A 25,608-nucleotide genomic window follows, 5' to 3' on the forward strand; every position below is an offset into this window, starting at 1 on the left:
TGCTTCCTCTTGCCCACACATGGTCATTAAGCCAAGGGGGGGGAACATTGAATGAGTCTGTTCTACTAAGAGCTTATTTGATGAACTTACTTGCCATCCAATGAAGGATTTATTCAGAAGAAAGGAAGCAAACATGAGAGACAGTCGAGCTGCTCAGTGAGGCAGGCAGCTCTTTTTGTGTGTTTCGTCTTTTTCTTTTGCACCTTGAATGGCTATCGCATTACATCTTCTAGGGGGGGAGTCCCAGCCCTGGAATTGTTTGTGAAGGTTGATCACTTTGTTGAATCCTCTCTCAAAAATGGAGTTCTGGGTATTGCCAGGAAATGTGAGAACCCTGCCACAGGAATTGTTAGGATTCTTCTTCTCCGCACCAAGATTTTTATTTTTGAAAGATGATATAGACATATTTCAAGTGTGATCTATACTTGCTACTGCTAGATGTTCAATACAAGGATAAAGACATTCCAAGGCCCTTTCAAATTGCTCATGATTTTAGTGGAAAGAGGAAAAACAAAGCCTTGCCAGATTATATGTCTGGCAATGAAAGCAAAGAAAAGGGATTTTGAAAAGGGTAAGAATCTGACATTTCGCCAGGGTGATTTATCTGTAAAATGAACGTGGCTCCAAGATGTGCTAAAAGTCATACATGTCTTTCTGAATTCCCACGTTACTTATATTTCTCTTTAGTAGTGAGAGGACATAAAGGAACATTCTGTAGTCCAGTTTTACTGTACGTTGGTGAAATAAGAGTTCCAAAGGAGTACTTCCTTCTGGTGAGGATCTCATGGTTTACAAAGCCACAGAAAAGTGTCACGTGCAACTGAGGCTGCACATTCTGAAAGTGGTAACAACTGTTACTCAAAGTTTGTCTCCCGTGAGTAAGGGATGCGGCCATTTCAGATTTTGCCATGGAGTAAACAAAAAGGATTTCAGTAAGTAAAAGGCAAAGTTCAGGGCAACGTTTGTGAATCTACTTTTAGCTTACAGGATAGGGATGTCCGTAATATTTGTCAAGATTTTACTTGAGCAGCCACATTACCTCCAAAGAGGTTTTTAAGCAAAATACATGAAAATGCAGTGGCTGAAATCCTGTTGCTTAGCATCGTACGTCACAGTAGAGTAGACCCACTGTACTGATGGAACTTACAGAGGAGTTGACTAACGATGTTGGGTTGACTCTAGAAAGGTGCACAACAACCAAGAGTGTCTGCAGGAATTTTTCTAAGGGAAGGGCTGGGTAGTAGTAGCTTTCCATAACTGAATGCAGAGTGTGAGCTAACGCAACACGGTATGTCTGTACTGAAATGACAAATACATTAAGAATGGGAGGGGGTAGCAGATAGCTTGCATTCCCTGATACCCATTATGGTAGTAGAACTGAATTTGGTGTCGACTTGTGTGCCCTGCAACCCACTTCCAACAGGCGCATGGAGACCAGCAAGAGGGTGTGAGCATGGAACTTGATGGAGAAAAGCCTACTTAGAAGCAAATAGTTAGGGTGGAAATTTAAGGCTGGGACCAAAGGTCTTATGAGGACTAAACATGTTCCATGGCCACAAGGTGGAAGGGAAAGTCCTGTGAGATAGCTTTGCCGGCTGGTTGCCCAGAACCATTATATCCGATACTACAGTCTTTTGTTGCATACCCAACATGGCATTCCTAATGTATCTCCTGGAGCATGGCAGACCGTTCGTCATACGTTCGGGCTTTCTTGTAATCCAGCAATCATACACCAAGTTTTCCAGCCTTAATGTTTCTCTCCCACCACCAGATGACGTTACTGTGCGGTGTGTGATTTGCATTTACTATGAAAGGGTTGCATTCTTTTTGCAGAACTTGCAGTTTCAGATTGTCCAGGCGCTTTTACTCTCTAGACCAAAACACTGGAAGAAAAGGGAAACTGGTGCCCTGTAGTAAATATGTACACAAAAGAGGAAGAGTTGAATACAAAGGGCAGGGATGGGTAGACTGACGCCAGGCTTGTGGGTTCCTTGGGCAGAGCTTGAGAAACTAACACTTTTACACTGCAACTCCCTGAATCGCTGAGCCAGTATGGTCACCAGGGTTATGCTGACTGGGCAGTTGTGGGAGCTGTTGTTCCCCAAAAAGGGTCATTTTTTTGCAAGCTCTGCAGGCCAGGGACCTGCGTTCGATCAGCCCCTGACTTTTTTTGGCCTCAGTGGCCTAATTTAGAGGAGAGAAAGAACGAGATCATTGGTTGTCCTTCTTAAAGCACTGCAATGTGGGTGGCGTATGGTCCAGGGAGGGGAGTCCCTCACACCCTGATCAATTCTGAAGTGAGACAAACACCACCCCCACCACGCCACTTGTGCCATGAGACACCCCACCCTGGGACCCTTTAGGTACTGGCTCACTACCTTCTGTAGACTGCCATGCAAACAACAAACAGTAGGGACCTACAGAGGGTATGAGAGAGAGAGAGAGAGAGTCCACGAAGATGCCAGATAATGAGGAAGCAGGCATTTTACAAATTGGACTTCTGGGTTGTTGGTATTGAGGATGCAACCTACCCAGGTGTATGGAGGATCAAGCCCTGCCAGTGCTTTCATAAGACAATGGGCAGATGCATGAAATACATGCTTTATTTCAAATTCTTCTTAAAATGGCTGTTGTGGAATTATGTGTGAAAACATCTGGGATATGTGTTTCTGTTGTTATGTGCTGTCAAAACACTTCTGACTTATGCCGATTCTAGTAAGATTATCAAGGTATATGAGATGTGCAACGAGAGGTTTGCCATTGTCACCAGCCAGGTGAGTTTCCATGGCTGAGTAGGAATTTGAACTCAGGTCTCCAGACCCTTAGCTCAAAACTCTATCCACCATTCTACACTGGCTCTTTGGCTATGTTATTTGCATTTTATATACTGTACATTACCATACATAAGAATGAATGGATGAATATAGACATATGTGTGCAATTTAGCGTTGCCCATTATTTGACCCACCCAAAGACCCCTGCCTGAGGAGAAAGACAGAGAGGATTGCCATCTTTCACCACCCACAGAAACAGAGGAGAGGCTTTGTCGTTGTTTCTTTAAGAACAAAGGTTCCCAAGGGCTCTTAGAATACAGAATTCCATTCTGTGACCATTCAAATTATGTGATTCTATTGATCAAGATGTTGTTGTTCGGCGCAAGCCAAGTTGTAACGTGTGGCCCATGTGGTCCATTCCTCCTGGCAAGCAAACGGTCCCTGCCGTGATTCTGCAGAGCATGCACGCATGCTGGCTGGATGCATGCGCACCCTCCTCCCTGAAAATCATGGCAGGGACACTTGGTTTACCAGGGAGGAAGGAGCTGAAAGTTACGCTTTGACAAAGAAACATAATTTCAGTCCATTAAATGAAAATACTTGAACTTATGAGAGAGACATCAGGGAAGTAGAGTTTCTTTTGCTCAGGAATCGCCTCCTCTGTTTGATGTAGGCAACTGCAGGCCAACATTGTAAATACAGCATGAGCTGGAAGGCTGTGGCTAATCTGATTATTTAAAACAAAGGAATAATTAACATAGTTTGTATAGAATTTTAATGAAGGTGGCAGGTGCCAAGCTACACTTTACAAGCTTGTAGTATTTATTCTACAATATCCTTATTCCACAGAACAGTGTGTCCAAATGTGGTGTATTAATATAATGAGTAAAATGTAATAAATGTGCCCCCTTGTTTTTTTTTATTTTAATTTTTATTTTTATATTTGACTAGTTAGTAAAACTGCATTTTCATTTTTGTGATGTTGTCATTTTTGTCAGTGCACCCAGTTTTCAACCCATCCAGCCCCCAAGTCTGGCACCAACATGGGTGCGCACTACCCTTGAAAGCAACCTGGAAATCAATAAGCAGTGCAAAACGTGGCTGCCAAAAACCTGCCAGGCACAGCTGTCAGGAAGCCCATAATGCCATTCCCTCAGAGAGATGCCCTGGTTGCTTATCTGCTTCCAGGCTGGGTGCTGGTGCTGACTTACAAAGCCCTAAATTAGGGACGGGGGGGGGGCCTCCGGATGCCGCTCCATTCAGGCCTTTAGCCACAAGGTTCTCCCGCTTTATCAATGATTGTATATAAGACACTGTTTAAAGGTGCAGAAGCTAAACTCTGCTGTGCTAGTCAGTTCGGTACTCCATTGAAATGGTAGTGACTCCCCCAGCACTCGCGTTTTGCTGAGGCATCAGTGCAGAGTCCTTCACAGAACACAAATAGGAAGATATGGTGTTCCCCAGAAAGGAAGAAATGGTTTAAGCTTTCAGAGAGAGAGAGAGAGAGAGAGAGAGAGAGAGAGAGAGGCTGCAAGGGGTTGCTGTTTATTTTCTACTCTGCAATAAATTCACCTCTAGCTTTCAGCGCTCTCCAAATGTTGGTGCCCTGGGGCACAGCCCCACTTGTTCCGTCCCAAATGCACCCCAGCCTGGAAAGCAGATGCGTAGACCGAAGCTGGGACTTGCAGTGCAGAAAGCTGTTGTATGGAACTCAGCTCTGTTCCTTGGCAGTTCATCGGGAGAAATCATCATTACATTGTGGGAACATCATGACTGCAGCAGTTCACCACAAGGGCTGGCTAATCTGTGGTGGGAGAGAAAGTGCATGTCAGGACTGAGGCGAAAGCAGTTGCTATGGCAGTGGAGCCAGGAGTCCTACCAAACTGGCGGGTCAAGTCAGAATTCAGAGTTACTAAACAAGAAAGACATTAGAACAAAACGGACTAATAGTCATTGCCAAGGCAAGGTCCTGGCTTAATTAGGGGCCCATTCATCGCAAGAGGTTTATGGAAAACACCACTCAAGAATCCATAACAGAACTGTGTCTCTCTCCTCTAAGAACAGAACAAACACTGGAAACTCCATCTCAATACAATCAAATCCATTGCCGCCTACTGATTAAATCAGGTAATGACCACCAGAGGCACCTTTTGCAGCCTCTCCTGTCAGGGAGAGCCACTGATCCACACAATTGGAGGAAGTCAGTATAGACCAGCTTTAGGCCAAGTTACCATCTCCTGGGTTGACCAGTTGTAGCCTTTCCCTGTAAGCCAGGAGAAGTGGTCTTTACTACTTTTGACAAATGGAACTGGATATGATTGAACTCTGTGAAAGAAACCAAGGTATTTATGAATTACTTATTCAAAAGGATTTGGAATAACACTCTGCCACAGACTGTGGCTATTTTGTTGAAAAGCCATTTAACAGAGCAGTTTCCCACCCGTGAGCCTTCTCCCACCCTTGCCAACTCTGTTCTTTGTGTTGTGGCTCCTTGCTAGCTTGCACTGAGATGCTGCAGTCTACTTACGGCTCAGATAGATGTCCTCAAAGCCAGAGCCAAAGGGAAGACGACAGCCAACAGAGAAAAGACAACCTACTGTTTCCCAGCGGCTGCACCCACTTTGTTTGACTTAGGAGAGCCGACGTGTCGCTTTGTAGTTCCTTTGAGCACTGCATGTCGGTTTGACTGCCAAGAATCTCTTGAGCATGGTTTCCAAAGCAGACAGCAAATATTTAACTTGGGAAAATGGTATGGAAACATGGCAGGTTTTAAAGGTATGCTGAATATCTACAGAAAAAAAGGGGTCCACTCAAAAGTCCATTTTTGTTCATATTCAATTCAGAACAAAACATTATTTTTTTCTGATGTAAATTGGGCTTGGTGTACAACAATCAGAGCTTATATGTAATTAGTTACACATAATGCTGTTACCTGTAGCTAGTTACTTACTGTATAACTATGTATTGCTGTAACCTATAACTAGTTACATGTATCTCGTTATTGTTGAGGTGACGTACAATTAGTATTTGGCCCCATCTGTGCTGGCCTTCTGCAGGCAGATGAAGACTTTTCAAGCTGGCTTTCCCTCAGTGACCTGGCTGTCTGAGGGTTTTTTAAAAAATATTTGGTTGTGCCTTGTTGCTTTTAAATTGTAAGCCGCCCAGAGACCTTTGGGTAGTGTGGGTGGCATATAAGTTAAATAAATAAATAAATAAATAAATAAATAAATAAATAGATAGATAGATAGATAGATAGATAGATAGATAGATAGATAGATAGATAGATAGATAGATAGATAGATAGATAAATAAATAAATAAATAAATAAATAAATAAATAAATAAATGTGTCTTTAGTATTATATTGCTTACCATTTTAAATATAATATTTCTTTAATTTTGGACTGTTGTGCTCTGTTATTTTAAATGTGTTTTAATATTGATCTCAGTTACCATTTTAATACAGTACGTGTTTAATTATTTTTAAATATTTGTTTACTTGCTGGGTTTTTGTGTTTTTTTTTCTTTTATATGTTGTCTTTTCAATGATGTACACCACCTTGGGTCCTTTCTAAGGAAAAAGGTGGGGTAAAAATATATTAAATACATAAATAAAACAAAACAGTCACCAAGTCACCTTTTAGGTATGAGAAACACCTATGTTACATAGGTGTAATAACTAACATCTAGCAACTGTCAAAATTTATTTTTTAAGTGCATTGAAGACATAGGATTTTTTTTTCAGTTTTTATGCCATTTTCTTATCAATCCTAAGTGAGAAGAGATATATTCTTTGGTTTTATATTTTATAAATATTTCCAAGCTGCAAGTTCAGAATTTGCTGCTAGAAGGAGAGAGAGACATGCGGGGGGGCTAGCATGTAAATAATGCACCAGGCCGTGGAGCCTTCTGGTGTAACCTATTTCCTGGTGACCACACAATAGTGCAGGGAAATGTGCTCCATCTCAGGCCTGCTACATGCCCTTTCTGGTGGAACTGTAGGCTTCAATACCTGGAATTGGGCCAGCGTGATTCCTCAGCAGATCAAAGAGCCCTTTCTGGTGAGATCAAGTGCATGCCTTTGCAGCCATCCGATCTCACCGCACATTTGATGGTCTGGTTCAACTTTTCATTGCGTGGTGTCCTGCAGATGTTTTGAACTACATCTGGAGAGCAATGCAATGATATAAGTCTGAGCCAATATGTGAGTGATCAAGAATTGTGGGAACTGCAGTTTAGAACAAATGGAGAGCACTAAGTTGAGAAGGGACATCTCATTTGTGGGACCTGGACTGTGATGTCAAGCAGATACATGAAAAATGCATTCCTCTGAAATCAATGTGGGGCAGTTTACAAAAAAACATTTTGCATTCACCTGGGGATCTTCTTTCTCTTAGGCCACATTGTCTGAAACCGTCTGTTATTTAACACCAATCAATCGTGCTGCAAGATGTACTGTGAGAAGGGGAATAACCTAAGACCTACCTACGTAGTACACTGTGGGGAAAGTAGCCAGAGGCACAAGGAAGGTGGCCAGTGCATTTGTTTAGGATCACTACAGTGAGGTAGTCAGAGTGTCAGATTAAAACAGGAAAGACTTGAGTTCAAATTTCCTGAAACTCTCTGGATGACCTTGGGTCGTTCACTCACTCTTCATCTAAATAATAATCATGTGCCACTTATGGTGATCCAGGGTTCCCCAGGTAGAGAATACACAGGAATGGTTGACCCTTCCCTTTTTCTGGGGGCACCCTGGGACTGTACAGTTTGTCCAAGGCCACCCAGGCTCTGTGTGCACAGGAGGCACAGTAAGGAATTGAACTGCCAACCTCTGGTTCCACAGACAGATGTACCTAAACCACTGAACTACCTTGCTAGCTCAACCTCAAAGGGTTGTCGGCAGGATAACATGCGAAGGCGTGGCGAGAAAGACGGCGTGTAATCCAATAAGGTCCTTCCACTGGCAGAATTCCTTCTGCTCCTGCATGCAGAATGAGACGTGGGGCGAAACGGCCCCCTGCCCCCCCCGCAACCCGTCTCCTGCTCATCTTCATGATCTGCTCTAGGAGGTTGGGCAGAGCGAGCTGTAAGGGCAAAAAGAAGAAAAGAAAACCTCAGTGAACAAGTAAGACCTCTCTAATCACATGGGGTAGAATTTCACCCCACATCTGTCATCCATTCCTTTGAGCAGGGGCTCCCAACCTTGGTCCCCAGACGTTCTTGGACTGCAGCTCCCAGAACCCCTTCCCACTCGCTGCTGTGTTGAACAAAACAAAAGGAACTGGTACATCCATGGAAGTCCAGATTATAAATGAGAAACAAAGTCTCAGGATGTAGAAAATAGAATCAAGCTATTTATTCTGTGGTTGTTCTGAGTTTTTCGGGCTCTTAGGCCATGTTCTGAAGGTTGTTCTTCCTGACATTTCACCAGTCTCTGTGGCCGGCATCTTCAGAGGACAGCAACCTGTACTCTGGTGTAGTTGGCTTGGGAAGAACAACCTTCAGAACACAGCCTAAGAGCCCGAAAAAACCAGAATAACCATTAGATCCCGGCCGTGAAAGCCTTCGCAAATATATTTATTCTGTATTTCTTTAAATGAGTCATTAAAAAGCTCTGGCTCGAAGCCTTCTTCAGGAGCTAAGCATAGCACAAAACCACAGATTACATAAACACACACAGAGAGACAGACAGACAGGCAGGCAGGCAGGCAGGCAGACACACCTGGATTAGGACAGTTTATATACTGTAAATACATGCATTTATTCTGAGCACATTAGGCATGATGAAATACAGTATATTAAATAGAATATCAAACACTTACCAAGCTTCTTTATACAGCACTCTCTGCACCTTTCTTTGGTCTAGATCAGCTCCAAAACTAATTGAAAGTGTTCGAAAGTGCAGGCACTAGGAAAGGAGGCATTTGTACACAGCCCATCAGTGTTATCATAATAAAGGGAGGAAGTCTATTTCTTCATTTAACCCATGAGGTGTTCAATTTCAGAATCCAGTCAATTTCCCTCTTTAGTAAAGGCCTTTCACAGTTCCCAGGAACTATGTCCACAGCCCAGAACACTGGATCTTTTATTGTATGGTTATTTTCTGTAAAATGGCCAATTAGAGGACTGCCTAGTCATTTATTTCTTAAATTACTAAGGTGTTCACCCATTCATACTTTAAGAGGTCTAGAGGTTTTTCCTATGTACAGTTTATTAGCTGTGTTGGCCAGGATTTCAGGGAGTTGCAGTCCAAGAATATCGGTGAACCCAAGGTTGGGAACCACTGCCTTAGACAAAGCAGGGAGACTTAAAGAAAAGAAATAGAGGTCTTTTTGTTTTATCACAAGGCAAGGGAGGGAAAAAGCGTGGTCCTCTAAATGTGGTTGAACTGCAACTCCCATCAGGTCCTAGTCAGCACACCCAAGTATGAGGTGCTGTTGAACAACATCTGGAGGTTTATGTTTTCCTCACTGCTGTTCTAGGACAAGAGGGGACTTACTTCAGCTAGCTTGTTATAGCACAGCAGAACTGATGTTATAAATGAATGGTCCTGGCAAATAGTTATTGGGCACGTTCTGTCCGCAACATGGTCTGAATTACCCCTTGCAGTAAGCGCAGCAATGAGTATTCAATATCAGTTTAATTGTTTTTCATCTAGCTTCAAATAACCAGTCCAGACAACATTCAAAGGAAAATGGGAGATGGAATTCTTCGGTATATACAAATTTTCTCATCTTCTAAACTGCTCAGAAGGCACAACAGTTCTAATGGGGATTCCTCCCAATTTCCTTGGCAGCTGAAATCTCAGTTCCTGTTATTTTCATAGGCTAGGGCCATCTGCTTGAATCAACTGTGAACTGTGGAAGGCAAAGTATACCTCTAAGATATAAAGTGTGTAACTGACTGTTTATTTAAAGGTTATCTTGAAAGACATACTGTACATTTACTATACAGTACTATATTTATTCTCAAAATTAATTCAATCAAAATGCTTTCAGGAGAACACACTCTGGATGGAAATGTTAAAATCTTTCTTTCTTTCTGAAATCTTGACTGAGAGACAGAGTACAAATTAGAAAACCATGTTGATTCACCTGTGCCCTCTTCCCAAAATTGTTATTCCTGCTGCTGGCACTGTTTTCTGCAGTTCAGGGGCCGTCAACGCTAGAAACACATCTCAGTTTGTAACCTCTGCCTGACCTTAACCTCTTTCCAGATGCAGTTCAAGCTCTGAGCCTTGGAGTCATCGGGCTTCTGGTTTCCCTATAAGATTCTCAGGCTGAATGGGTTTTATGCCCCTGCCTCAGTCAGAAATGGCTAGAGAAATACAAGGGCAGGAGGATTTATTTCCCTTTTCCAAAATTCATTTTAAAGATAATTTTCTAACACTATATAAAAAGCACAGACAGGTGCTACGGGTGGAGCCTGACTATTTTCTCTCTGCTAACAGAGAGAGGAGAAGAGAGAGGGAGTCGGTTTTCAGCAACTCCTTGCAGCTGGCCTCTATACTGTAATACCCAGGGGTTGATGTATGGCTATATATAGATACCAACTGCGAAAGACATTGTTCCTTGCTAGGAAGATGAAATATGCAAGATCAAACCAACAAGTCCCTCACCTCTGCCCACAGACAATTCTTACTCACTACAGAACCCACACTCCTTACCCATCAGCGACCATTTTATGGAAGGAAGAGGGTGACCTCTCCTTTCTCTCCTTCTCAAGTCTTATGTTCTTCATTGGGTGTGTTTCAGGGGCAGGGGGCAAGGGGGAAAGACCTTCCATCCCTCGTTGTGCTGTTCTGTCCTTGAAGCAGAGACAGGGTGCCAAAGAGGAATTCCTTGGGGTTAATTCTGTGGCTCTCTGTGCACTTCAGAAGCGTAAGCGCAGGCCCCATTGAACAGCGCTTCTTACTCGAAAAACAAACATTCACAATGAAAACATCCCCTGCCCTTTGTGTGTGTAGATCTTAGTTATCAGCACCAGTGATCTCGGCAGCACCTAACAATGACTGAGTTCCAAAGTCTCCTAACAACAAAGTGACAGGTGCCCATGAAAGAGCACTGCCCCGCATTGCAGGTTATACACAAGGGATGAATAAAGGAAATGTATGATTCTCTGAAGATGTAATTAGAATGGGAAAGATTAGATTTTTGTGAACAATGGAATATTCGGGAAAGAGATGGGGAAACTCCAGCCTGTCGTATGGGCTTGGACTCTGGAGGATCGCAGTCCGGGCTCTGGGGGGTGGGGGTGGGGACTTACTTCCTTGAGCCCATTTCCTCCTCCGTTTCGGTGCAGCTGCAAAAGGAAGTGCTTCCTTTCCACTCTAGCCGTCAAAGAGAAACAACCAAATGTAAGGGGCAAGACTTGGATTTATTGAGAGCATGATGTGGCCAGGTTGGGAGCTTTAAGTATTTGCCCCAGCTGTGGGCTGCAGTCCCAATTGGGGGTGGCATTTCATCCACTAAAAGGTTTCCAGGACTGCAGTTGAACCTTAAGAAGATCCAAATCAGGGCTACAGAAGAACGACACAGCTTTAACCTTGACAATGAAGAAATTGAAATGGAGATTTTGCGTCCTTTGGCTCTATCATCCATCCAAAGGGAGATTACAGCCAAGACATCAGAAGAAGAATGAGACTCAGAAGGGCAGCAAAGAAGAAATTAGGGGAAAAATCATCAAGTGTAAAAATATGTCACTGGAGACCAAGGACAAGACCATGCATACACTTGTATTTCTGCCGCACATTTTAAATGTGTTTTTAGTATTGATTTTGTTGACCATTTAAAATATAATAATTGTTTAATTCTTTTTAAAGATTTGTATCTCTGGGTGTACGGGTGTGAAACCTAGACAGTGCAGAAAGCTGAGAGGAGAAAAACTGATTAGTTTGAAATATCCTTCTGAAGAAGTGCTTGGTGGATATCCTGGACCACTAGAAAGACAAAGAAATCAGTCCTAGAGCAACTCAAGCCTGAGCTATTGCGTTCTACTTTGGGCACATCATGAGAAGGCAAGATTCTCTGGAAAAGACAATAATGTTAGGAAAAGTTGAAAGCAGCAAGAAAAGAGAAAGATTAACTGGGAGACAGACTGACTCCCTAAAGAGAGCCAAAGACTTGAGTTTACAAGAGCCGAGCTGAACTATTGGCAACAGGTTATTTTGGAGGTCATTTTGGAGACCACTCACTCATAGGATCGCTGTTGGAGGTGACTTGATGGCATTTAACAACAACAAGTTCTCTGTTTATTTTTACCCCCAGTACTTCTAGGCCTATATGCTATATAAAACAGAGAATGGAGATTTACAAAATCTACATATGAAACAATTGTCATTTTGCTTGTTGATCAGCTCAAATAAATAAATAATGACATGATTCAGTGTGCCAAAATTAAGCTTCTTTAAATCCCATTGATTTCAGTGGCAAAGATTCAGCCATATCCTTGGACAGCTGCAATTCAAAAACTGCTTAATTTCAGAGTAGTTGCCCTTTAAATTTAGTTGGATCATGCATAAAATGGAGTGATGATAGTTTAAAGAAAAGTGGATAAGTAGGGGGGAATTATAGATATATATTTGTGAACAATGGCATATAAGTATATATATATAAGTGGTTTTTATCACACCACCAGTATTTCTATGTATTCATTCATTTCCCCAAACACTTCTTTTAGGTAATTATAGGGTTAGGTACTCTTTTTGTCTTACTAAATAGCTTCCTCCGTTAAAAATAAGATGGTTATCCAGGGTGTGTTAAAACAAACCAAATTAAATTTAACAGTATCACAGCTATGAGAATAATTTAAAATCTAAATGTCTCTTTCATTTAAAAATTACCTTCAAAAAGAGATTGACAGATTTGGGCTACCATGAGAGAAAATGTAATCAGTATTTTATGTCTAATTTCATTTCTAGGCTTCAGGCAACGCAGGTCTTCCTGTTGCTACAAGTGAAAGAAAGAGATATTTGCCCTGATTCAGCAACAGCAACCTGTTCACACAGAGGATTTGCTCTTGGTGCAAAGATGTCACTGGCAAACTGTTATCTGGACGGCTCTTCTCCACATTATGCTTCCCCCCCCCCATGGTTGGCTTACCCATGATAACAGATTTAATGATGGTGGCATCAGCAATACAGCTATCTATGATGAGCACCTGAGAATTGCCCACCATTTTAAGCGAGGGCTGCTATCCCTATGGTATTGGAGGAAATATGAAATGGCAGGTAGCGTGCACCTACTTACTGCTAGGTGAAAATCATGCCACGGCAAATGGATGGGCAGGTGGGAAGATGACGTGCAAAATACATGTCGGCACTGGTAGAATGCCTGTGCAGATACAAAGCCTTCATCTGTTTGGAGCCATGAAATCTGAAGGACACCATCTTCTTGGGTGATGCTGTCAATAGTGGAATCACTCGTGTCTACCCATGAGGAAAGCTGAGAAAACGGAGCAGGGCCTTTTCCAGAGGAATATACTGTATAAACTCTCTCCCTGAAGAAGATAGCCTGGCCCTTCCTGTATATGGTTTAGAGCAGTGGTCCCTAACCTTGGACCTCCGGATGTTCTTGGACTACAACTCCCAGAAGCCTTCACCACCATCTCTGCTGGCCAGGATTTCTGGGAGTTGAAGTCCAAGAACATCTGGAGGCCCAAGGTTGGGGACCACTGGTTTAGAGGCACCCCAAAGCTCTTTCCGTTCTGCATGACTTTAGTGTTATTTTAAATGCTGAAGTGCCATTCTCTGGAGGATTTGTTTTTTTTTTAAAAAAAGATGTTTGTCTTGTTCTTCTCATTATACAGAATGTTTTAAATGTTATAAGTTGTTTTAAGATTTTCCTATGAAAACACCCTTGGGATTCTTTTTGGAGCATAAGGCAGAAATCATTCCATAACAAAAAAATCTCTCTCTCCTCTCTGTCATGTCAAACAAAAGGCCATCGCCTAAAGAAGAAACTCGCACCCAGCAACCAAGCATCTAAACTGAAATTCCTCCTAAAACCAATAATAAGACTTGCCTTCTGTTCCTTATGCTAATAGAATGCCATTTCCATGGAAGGCAAACGATGTCTCTCTTTGCAGACGCTACAAGCACCATGCACATCTGTTATTACTATCTTCTATGGCAAAAGAAGCATACTATAGGACCTCCGTACCCACAGGGGATTAGTTCCAAGCCCTACCCCACAGATGCTGAAAACCACAGATACTGTAATAGTAAATGCTATACAGTACATAGCATGATAAAGGAAAAAGAATTAACATTTTTTTTCACACAGATTACCAGATCTGGCCGCCAGAGGGCACCAGAAACCATACTATGTATTATTCAACAAGATGAATTCATACAATGATCTCTGGCTCTCTTTAGTGGCCAGTTCTGGTAATACATGTGAAATTTTCCCCCTCTGGATTTTCTTCTTTTAATATTTTTAATATTTCAGACCACGGATAAGTGAAACTGCAAATATTGATCCTGTGAATACAGGGGCCCTATTGCATTACAAATAACTCACAGGGCAGGATGGATTGGCTTGGATGTAGGGCTCACTCAGAAGAGTTTCAGGTGAATAAAGATGCATTCATTGAATGGTGGAGAAAAAGACTTCCCCAAATTTCCTAGATTATCCTTTACCTGGTTCTGACCTGGCTTAGCCTTTCTTCAGCCCTAGATCAATAATCTCAGGTTTGCTAATGTCACTTCTTTCCTTGTATGTTTCTCTTTAGACCGTCTTTAGGAGAGGATAAAAGAGTCATCTTCCCTTTGTTCCTGAGACATGAGGGAGCTGTCATGACCCCCTGCATCTCAACCTTAGTGAGCTGGAACTAGGATTCCTGTATTGTTTCCTCTTTCAATGTTTCTTCCTACTAAATACTAGCTTTCATATTGTCCTAGAATATGGATGTTGCATATTTACGAAGGGTGCTCTGCTAACCCTACATGCACAAATTAATTTAGCTGCTTTTTGGTGCTACTTGCTTGGGTAACAAGGACAACTACCTAGGGTAAAGCCAGCTTGTCAATATCTCCTCTGGGGTGCCTTTGCATTCTGGTTCAAGCTGCAAAAGTCCAAGGCATCCTTTAAAGATGACATCCTTTATCTCCTGCACTGAGACCCGGACCTTTCTCCTACAGTGGCAAAGAAAGCAGCTTATTAATGCTAGCATTTGTCAAATCCTTTCCCGGGCAGACATTCCAGCATACCTACATCCAGCCTTCCTAAGACAGTGATAGGACGAAAGCCACATCTGGAGATCAACAATGAGCAAGGCATCCCAGACTGTCTGGTTGTACAAAAGCTATGAAAGAGGGAGGGGGGGGGAAACGTTTTAACTTTGGGAATGAGAAAAGCCTTGACTTTAAAATATTGTTTCATATATCTGTCTATAATATTTCTAGCTAGTCTTTTCATCTGTGAGCTTAAGCGGACATGCATGGCTTGCTTCCTACTTGCTTCACCCTCCCAACCTGGCCAGGGTGGATGAGGGTGACTGGTTGAAGATCAGTTAATGAGTTTTGTGGTCCAGTTAGAACTGGAGATATTCAGTGTGGTGTAGTGGGTAGAGTTATGGACTAGGACTCAGGAGGCCTGGGTTCAAATCCCCGTTTGCCCTGGCAAGACACTGAGGTTGTAGAACTTGTAAAGACATTCCTTAAACATGTCACTTACCTTGAAAGCCCTGTTGAAGGTCACTGTCATTCAGTTCCGACTTGAAGGCACGTAGCGACAAGAAGACCTTGAACCCAAATCTCTCAAGTATCGTTCCAAAACTGTTATCACTACACTGTATGAAATCCTCCTTTTCTTCTGATAGGGGAAAAGTGGAGCAGAGACATTTAAACACCACTGCGTTTATGAAACACACATACAGTTAGCAATGCATGCAGGTATTGCCTGATGAAGATTCTGGTCTCATGTTCAGCTCAGGCTGGCCAGGTTAGGACCATCCCACTCTCCAAAGTTTCAGAGCCAACATCTGAACACAAGGGGCATAGCTCTTGTGATGTCACAGAGGTGGGGCAAGCAAGGGTCCGTGCAGTGGTGATCTTAGAAGTACTCCTAGGCCACCTGCCTGTGGAAATAGGCATGAGGGCAACCTGGGCAAATGGGTGCAGAATCCTGGGTTAGGTAGGTAGCACGGCAACACAGAGCCTAGAGGAGAAGTCTACTCCTTTTTGGGAGGTAGGCAGCCCCCCCCCCCAAAAAAAGCACCCAAGCTGCAGTGGGGTTGCTTCCATTTCTGTTACAGTCACCTTCCCACACAGCCTTCCCTTCGGAACCTACACCATGTGGCAAGTTTTTCCAGGCCCTCTGCTCTTGCTGGCAACCTGGCCCCAGCTGGAAACGGGGAGAAATGGAAGTCCAGGCTTTACACCTTCCCCACAAAAGTCAAACTTTCTCCTCCTACAGCACTACTTGCCCCAAGATCTGTCTGGAGAAGAGCAGCAGTTCCTTTAGATTTCAGCCAACGTACTGAGAACCCGGCAGCCCCTCCTCATGGCCAGACAGAAAACAGCGCTCAGCGTTTTTCACCCTGAAAGCTTGCTACGCTAAAATTAGAAATTATCAGCCCAAACAGCAGCCGATGCTACACCTAGCTGTGTTCTCCCCTGCTGGTTTCATGCTTGGCACCCAGCAAAGCTATGAATGGTGATGTTCACAAGCCTGTCTACCATCCACGCAGGAGGTGCTTTGAGTTCTACGCCATGGTCCTTGACAATCTTTGCATGAAATGCGCGGCACTCGTAAATAAATATTTTACAACCAGCATCGCATTTGCCTTCCCTCTCCCCCTGCCGCATATTTCAAAGTTTGAAAAACTGCATGAAGAATTAAAAGAGGTCTCCTCGGAGCACACGTGTGTGTGTGTGTGTGTGTGTGTGTGTGCATGTGCGTTTCTCCCTCTCTTCATGGAACCGTGCCAGAATTGATAACACCAAGAAATGGATCAAAGTTAAGCATTTTTCATGTGGGCCGTTGAGATTGTGAGCAAAGGGGGGAAATCTGCTTTCGGCACTGCAGAGATGTTAACTCCAAGGCGAGGGAACAGACTGCTTGATGCACGCAGGAAAAAAGAACAAAGTCCTCAGGATAATTAGGGCAGATAGAAGTGGGGGAACTCAGCCTCCTCTCGAAAAGATAAAGAAAAATATGTCTCAGGATTAGGAGGCATCTCCTGCCATTTTGGTGTAGTTTAGGGCAAGTGAAAAAACCATCTCTCTCTCTCTCTCTCTCTCTCTCTCTCTCTCTGACACACATACATATATATTTTTTAAAATTCTGTTCTGCTCCCAAAGCAGATCACCATGCCAAGCAAACAATGAACTTCTAAAAGCAAGGAACACTCAGGCAACACATACTAAAAGTTAACCAGGTTTCAAAATCACAGGTCTTTTATGGTAAAGAACTATGCAGTGTATGCTCACAGCCAAGGTAGATTGGGAGCTCGTCCCTTAATTAAGTCACACCTAAGAGAACTCTGATGACAGTACAGCACACGGCCTGTAAACATGGAAAGTAACTTTTAGAACAAGGGCAGGCAAAGCCCATAGATCTGCACAAATCCCGAGGCTTTTATTTATTTTGCACCCCTGGCCCCAGAGAGCCCCACCATGGACAAAAGAAACGAAAACACCTTGCAGTTCGGGAAATGGTTTTTCCATTCCTGGGTGACTCTGGAAGCAGTGTTTTTACAGGAGGGATCAGCCCAATCCAATGCAGCCTCCAAAAAAAGCAAAACCCCAGGAGGCGATATCATACCACTTCTGCTTCTGATATTGCAGCAAAGCTGGAAATGCTTTTAAAATAGAAAAAATAGGAAAATATTTCCAGCTTTGCTGCAGCCCTCCAGGGTGTGTGTGCAGAGGGCCAAACCAAGACATTTTGCTTCTCAAAGCGAAAGCCATGAAAACACCCCTGCCCTTGAAGCCAGTGAACATGGCAGTTGACTCTTAGTTCAACTTTGGTAGCAAGACATCAAGATGGCTTAGAGCAGTGGTCCCCGACCTTGGGCCTCCAGATGTTCTTGGACTACGGCTCCCACAAGCCCTCACCACCACCTCTGTTGGCCAGGATTTCTGGGACAACTCCCAGAAATCCAAGAACATCTGGAGGCCCAAGGTTGGGGACCCCTGGCTTAGAGGGTGAGAGACAGATTGTGGCACACGTGGATCTGACCTCCAGCCTACTTCACCTCCCACATCTGCCACCTGAGATAGCTTCCTTCCTCAATCTGCCTAACAGTTGGGTCTGGCCCTGTGACTGGAGATTGAGGCTTCCATAATAAGTGTATAGCTAACATTCTGAACGGTGGGTTCTTGTATAGGACTGATTGTCTGTTGTGTCCTTTTGTACAATAAATTTTCATGGCCTGAAGGAAAGAGCCACAGATGTTGTCAATCCTTAACGAAGTCCGGAGATGTTGCCTTCAAAGTAAAGCAAAGCGTGCTACTTATGTACCACCCAATAGCGCTTAAAACACTCTCTGGGAGGTTTACAAGTTAATTACACAGGCTACACATTGCCCGCCCCCCCCAGCGAGCTGGGTAATCATTTTACTGACCTCAGAAGGATAGATGTCTGAGTCAACCCTGAGCCAGCTACCAGGGATTGAACCCCAGGTCATGAGCACAGTTTTGGCTTCAGTACAACAGTTTAACCACTGTGCCACAAGGCTCTCTGTATTTATAATGTAAGTGAGATATTTAAGGAGTGGCTTTGCCAGTCCCACACCCCAATGAGTTTCAATGGTGGAGTGGGGATTCAAACCTAGGCCTCCTGAGTCCTAGTATGTGAGACAGGAGGTGAGGGGAATACCCCACTTGCTGGAGAGCCATCCCTCCTCCGCCTCGAAGATAAGGAAACAAGACCCCAGCCAACATGAGCACCCACAGACACAGAGCAGCAAGGGGCAGAAGCAGACAAGCTGGGAAAGGAGATGCAAAGCATGACATTAGGAGGGGCTCAGGGAGAAACGGCGGGAAAAGAGAGGAAGAAGATGATGGAGTTTGAGGCAGGAGCAGCAGAGATAAATAGGAAGGAGGAGCCATTGCCGCCAGGTTGGGAGTGGGTATGGATGGAAGATCCGTGGACAGGATTATGGGAGAGATTAAGGGTACCTAAAGAAGAAACAGATTATAGAAAAAGGAGAGTGTACCCACCCCGACCATCTTATTGGGGAGAAGCTGAGGCGAGAGAGTGGAGAAAGAAACTGAGAGAGGAGAGAGAGAGAGGGTAGAGGCAGAAAGAAAAGGCAGGTTGGAATGGAGGATAAGAGAAATGAGGAGGAGAGCTTACAGGGAGGACCCTGGAAGGATCCGGACCCAGAGGGACGCTCCCTGTGGAATGACGACCAGGATGATGAGACCGTGCCCCTGTTGGAAGGTGAGATGGGACAGACCGTAGCAGACGGAGTCTCTGCAAATTGGCTGGGCCCTTGGAATGTCAACAGTGGAAATCTGTTCTTGTTTGAAGATTGGAAGCCCCTTCAGGACCCATTGGCGGAAGGAGAAAAGCCTCTAAAATCCTGTTATAGACACTTGTTATTTGTTAAATACACCAATAAATATTTTACCTGTTTTGAAGCATCAAAAATCTACTGGTTTCTTTGGTGCAAAAATGGAGTGTAACGTTGAACCCCCACATACATATGTAGTAGTAGTAGTAGTAGTAGTAGTAGTGGTGGTGGTGGTGGTGGTGGTGGTGGTAATAATAATAATAATAATAATAATAATAATAATAATAATAATAATAATAATAATAATAATAATAATAATAATAATAATAATAATAATAATAATAATAATAGGATTATCTTAAATGTTTTAAAATACACAATCCTGAGGTACTTCAAGGCATATGGTACAATGCTATGGGTACCCTTTAATTTGACCAGATGCATGCAGTGATTAGGAAATTGGGGAGGCTGTTCTATGGGAAGAGTAACATTGTAACTTGGCTGGAGGTATATATATTCCTTTGGGCCTGCAAGATAAATAATAAAAGAATAGCGATTTGAGAGCACAGAGGAGTAGGTACCTTTCTCCAGCAGAGAAGGAAGCTGAGCATCATTTTGTCAAGGCAATCTTCAGCAGTGTTTCCCCAAGGATTATACCACTCTCAGTATGGTGAAGAGGAAGTGCATTGACTCAAACACTGTGCATAAGCTGTTTTCACTCCTATTGAATTAAAGTGGCAGCTTCTTGAAGGTCGAGTCATATTTTTATTACGAGAAAGTAAAATGGATTTTTAAAAAAAGAAATCCCTTCGGGCATTATTTTCCATGCTAATGCCTCTGCTGAAGATACAGTTTGAACATGATGCTTGGAAGCAACCCTATTAATGACCAAAATCAAACTGTTCTTCCAGGTACTGATCACACTGAGCTGGGTTTATTTTATTAGATTTCTCTCTGCTTTTCCTTGGAAACATCCAGGGCAACTGACACTACAAAAATAATTGGAACATTCAAAACACTACATAAATAGAAAAGAGCAAGGCTGAATAACAGCAGCAGCAACAACAGGAATTAGCATGCCCTGCTTTTGGGATTCTAATCGCCATCTGGCTGGCTGCTGTGTGAACAGAATGCTGGACCAGCTAGGCCTCTGGTATAATCCACCATAACTCTTCTGTTTTATAGAGTGGCTTAAGCCTTTATGGGATTTCAGGGTGAAGAAGCTGGCATCTTGAAATGAGCCGGGAAACCAATAGGTGGCAACCGTGTTATATTCCGTCTCACATGTCATATCTCCTGGACCTTCTAGGTGCATTTCAAGGTGTGTTCCACATGGGGTGTGTTGTTGTGGTTCAGTTAGGTTACAAAAGCCCCAAGGGTGGAAGCCGTAGTGTGGGTGACAGCAGGGAAACCTGGCCACTTGTCTCTTTTTGTGAAGAAGAGCTGCTACATAGTTCAGTGATTAAAGTATCTGGCTGCGGAACCAGAGGTTGGGAGTTTGATTCCCCACTACGCCTCCCTGACAAGAACTGGACTTGATGATTGTGGTGTTCACCGGTCGTGCCCCCTTGCTTGACCGTCAAAACTCAGAGCACAAGAAGGCAAACAATCCCCTCTTTTATACTGCTGCCACCAGGTGATCACTAAATCACCAATACTTCAGGAAGATAAAGATTCAGGTCCACACTTCAAGGTCTTTTAAATAGAACTTTTATTGATTACAGAAATTGAAACTGATTCATGAATATCTTCTTTAGGTAAATTTATTATTAACCACCACCTTCTATTTGATAATACCCTCCTAATTTTAATCACACCTCAGAATTCCCCAAACTCCACACTCTAACTACTTCTCTCTCACACACTCTCCCCCTGACTCTCAGCTCTACCTCTCAGCAACATGAATATGCATCAACAATTAACATATTAAAACATGAATCATTGACAAAATAAAGGGGAACACTACAATGATCCATAAGGTCCCTTCCAGCTCTGCAGTTCTAAGATGATGATGATGATGATGATGATGAAGCCACTCCCTCACACTTCATTAGACATGCCTCCATAAAATTTTTGACAAGGGCAAATGGTTTCCCTGTCCCACAAGAGGGTCCCTATGTGGTACAGCCGCTTTACTTGATACAAACATTTTGTGTGAAAAGTGTTTGCTACTCCATGAAATACTAGCGCATGCAGATTAGCTGTGCCTCAGTTGGACAGAATTCAGTTTTGCTTCAGAGGTTTGATTTTCAAAAATGGGATGTGTGTTCTCTCTCAACCAAACCAAGGGCACCCACCATAAAACTGTTTTATTAGCCTGTGCCCCTTACGAGAGCAAACAGTGCTGGCACGGTAAGGCCCTTGGCCTCTGTGGGTAGGAAAATGTTCCAGCCTGATAAGGGGATTCCTTGGGGTGGCGCACAAGATTCAGAGGACAAAAATGATCCCACCTGGGGGAGTGCAGCAGCCATTTTTTTAAATTTGTAGCTGGAATGCAGGTTGCGGGTGACAGGTCTCAGACAGGGTCTGGCATTCCTCTCAAGACAGGGGAAGTTGTCTCTCTGCAGGTGCTCCTTTCAGGAATGTTGGTGAGTCTGGCTGAAGACAGGCAGCTGCTTCCCTGAGGACAGAAACTGGAAAGAAAGAAACAAAGGAAGATTTGCGCTGTCACCGATGGGTACAGGAGCCTGTGTCTAAGTCTTAGAATATGTGCAATTAGTTTATCAATACTCTGACCAAAATATATGGCTCAATACTTTTTCTACTGAGCAAACATACACGGCTCTCTTGTTGGGACAGGCCCTGAAATTTTCATCACTCACACTAGAAAATTAACCTTATGAACCTTCAGCATTCAAGAACAAACCCAACAGAAACTGCCACAGCAGTTTGCTCACCTAGATGCAAAACAAATATGCGCTGCTAGCAAGCATTATATATTCTCATCTCTATACACTATAGTAGTAATTCATGATCTTTACTAAAAAAAAAAACTTCCTGAGTCTTCTTTTCACCTTAGCTTTACAACGATGGTTACTGTTGCTTTCACAATTGCTCCTAGGTTGCTCGTGACCATTTACTGCTCCACTGTGGAAGAAGTGACAGAAGGAAGAGACACGGAAAGGGCACCCAACGCTGCTCTCTCACAATTGCTCTTACAGCTGCCAAATGTGGAGAAAAGTAAAGGTGTGTCAGTTATATCAGCAGGCTTGCATATTTTTAGGTGGAAAAAAGGATCCAGATAGAAATACCATGGCCACAAGAGATTTGAAATGCCATTGTGTGTTGAAATTATTAACCATCTCACTTCTTTGTTCCATCACAGGGAGTGAGCTAAGCTGGATAAGGTTGGTTCTGTTGGAACCGGGGATGCCAATCAAAGGCAAGCAGAGGAGAGGGTGGATGCTGGTAAGGCCAAACCCACACAAAGCAGAGGTTAGGTTTTGGTAAGGCAAAATCCACCAAAGCAAGTAGCACCGTGGATAGCTCCATAGGAAACCCCCCCCCCCAGGAGAGCCATGCAGGCTGGCTCAAATATTCCCCTGGGCCACATCAATTCTACAGAAATCTCCAAATAGAGATGAAGGGATTTGTGGCATCTGCCCAGGTCATGAATATTAATATCATGTCTGCATAGACTAATAGGAGTGCTGGAGGGGTGGAGTCACGAGATATAAGAGACTCAGCAGGAGGACAGGGAGTTTAGATTGAGAGACGGAGAGTTGAGAGAGTTTTGGGAGTTTGGGCAGGAGAGTAGTAGTTCAGAGTGGATAAAGGAGGATGTTTGTTTAAGAGTTAACAACATTCCTTGTTCTGTCAACATCTGTAACAATAAACAATTTTTATCTGGTTCTTTTAAAATGGCATATGCCCTGGACCTCAATTATTAATAATAGGTAATGTTGATGTAATCAATTGGTGGAAGCTGAAAGACACGTAGCATGAGCTCTTAGTTTGGTGAAACAAGCAGGGGCTGTGTGGGAATCGTGACAGGATTTACTAACCAATCCCCTAAGATTAGATGCTGATTCAGCATTGTTAGCTATATTTGGAGAAAACAATGTAAAGACACTATACACAACATACTATCTCTGATATTTTAGTGGAAAATAAAGATATGCCTCCCCCACCTTTTTAAAAAAACTATGGAAAATACCTGAATAGTCATTCAGAGCAGGAATTAAAACCAACACAAGGAAATCTATCATCATTCAAGGACTGCTTGATACCGAAGACTTCATATCATTCTATCCGCCACATCATACTCTAGGCTTGGTTTGGAACTGCCTGCTGTGCCACCAAATGAATTCTCCAACTTTGCCATGTTTCTGCGGGGTTCTCCTCCCAACGAAAGCAGAAGGCAAGTACTTAAAGAAACGGCAACGGAGGATTCACTGAGTGACTCTGGCATCCATTTGTCTATAGAGATGAAGAAAGACAATTTCCTCCACAAGCTTTAAGGCAGGCAACCCCATCAGGCACATACATTCCAGTGATCACACCTGGTATCACTTCCAGGAGCCAGAGAGGTGATTCTAGCTCCATAGTCAAGCACACCAACCCACTGAGCTCTCTTGATTTACTCATCGATTTAATTGACAAAGCAAAGCAAATCGTGCTGCTTATATACTGCCCCATAGCACTTAAAGCACTCTCTGGGTGGTTTACAAGTTAGTTATGCAGGTGACACATTGCCCCCCCCCCCAGCAAGCTGGGTACTCCTTTTAACAACCTCAGAAGGACGGAAGGCTGAGTGAACCTTGAGCTGGCTAACTGGGATTGAACCCCGTGAGCACAGTTTTGGCTGCAGTACAGCAGTTTAACCACTGCACCACGAGGCTCCTGATACTGAACAGTTTGAATACAGATCCTAAGTTGCAGCACCTAGTGCTTAGCTAAGTCAGACATAGCAGTATATCAATCTGTGACCTTTCAAAATCATGCCTGATTCACTAATGAAAAGATTTCATATTATGGTTTACCTGCCATTTATCCTTGCTTGCCTTTGTGTGACTATTGGCCATGCTACCGATTGTTTTTGATGTATAAATAAAGGGTTTAAAAAAACTCAAAATAAACCTTTTTTTAAAGGATCATTTTTAAAAGGACTTACTTCTCCCTGCATTGTATAGCTTCGTCCATCACCACACACTCTACAAAGGCTGCCAAGAGGCAGTCCTGCATTTTGCACAATGTCTAAAGGATGGATATCCACAAAGCTCTCCTCCAGCACCATATTTCAGACACATCAGTTTTTATCTCTGTCAGCTTTCTTTACTCTCCAGCTTTCACATCCATACATGGTGACCAGAAATACAATAGGGTGGATGGTCTCTAGTGACACATCCTTACACTTGATGATCTTTTCTAATTCTTTCATTGCTGCTCTTCTGAATCCCAGTCTTCTTCTGATTTCTTGGCTGCAGTCTCCATCAGGATTGTAGTACTTATTTTTAAGTTAAGCTGCGTGAGAAATTCTCACCCCTTGTTACTTAAATATATTATCCAGACAACCACAAATACAATCAGCTCTCTTTTACTAAAAAGGACTTTTGCAAAAGCAGGTGTCCTAACTGGGTAGGCACACCCATCAATACAGGTAGCATGATATTTATCCCCTATTCCTGGCTGCATGCTCCCTCCCTTGTTTCCCCACTGGTCAGGTACTCCAAGCTGTACAGCCTATCCGGTACACTGAAACAGATCACAAGAAGTCCCACCTTTGTTTACATCTCCCACTCCCCTCTTTATCTAGACCCCAGACTCTTATTTACTTCTCTCTTTATTTCATATATGTTCCCTTTTCCTTAACCTCACTGCGGTCATTCTAACTGACCCACTAAGTTTCTCCATTATTAACTAGGCTCACTCACTTGCAGCACTTGTTCCCCCTTGGGAAACTGAGCACAGCTTACTTGTTTTCTTCTGGCAAGGCAAAAAGCATTTCATGCCCACAGATTCTTCCCCCCACAAGGTAAGGATGCTATCTATCATTTCTTCTAATGGTCAAAATCAATGGGGGAAAAACATGGTATAATTCTTGATTAGAACAAATGAGGTGAACAGTTCGGTCAGAAACATGGACATACCATGTGCCAGTAATGAGAGGCTGATTACACTGCCATGGATTTTTTTTAAAAAAAGCTGTCACATCTGTGATAATAGCTACAAAGCAAACAACACTGTATCTTTACAGACTTGAGGAAGCAGCAATTCCACTGATTCTGTCTGTATATAATTCCTGCTACTTCAATATCTGGCAGACTACAGGGATTCTACAAGCATGTTGCATCTCTATTGCTGCATATTCTGTCTTGTGTTCCCTTTTCTCAGTCTTGTCTCAGGAGATCTGCAACAAGGAATCCTAGGGCAGG

General features: G+C 43.1%; 1 long non-coding RNA gene across 1 annotated transcript; it reads right to left on the reverse strand.

Moving 5' to 3' along the window:
• Positions 1-376: 376 nt before the first annotated feature.
• On the reverse strand, positions 377-14,867 carry LOC110080845 (uncharacterized). The gene is made up of 2 exons (XR_013536858.1): positions 7,644-14,867; positions 377-4,578 (listed from the first exon to the last, which is right to left on the reverse strand). It is a non-coding gene; the product is annotated as an uncharacterized LOC110080845 (long non-coding RNA).
• Between the last annotated feature and the right edge of the window lie 10,741 nt (positions 14,868-25,608).

Source organism: Pogona vitticeps, chromosome 1 (genome assembly GCF_051106095.1).
Source record: "Pogona vitticeps strain Pit_001003342236 chromosome 1, PviZW2.1, whole genome shotgun sequence".
In the NCBI taxonomy this organism is placed as follows: Eukaryota; Metazoa; Chordata; class Lepidosauria; order Squamata; family Agamidae; genus Pogona; species Pogona vitticeps.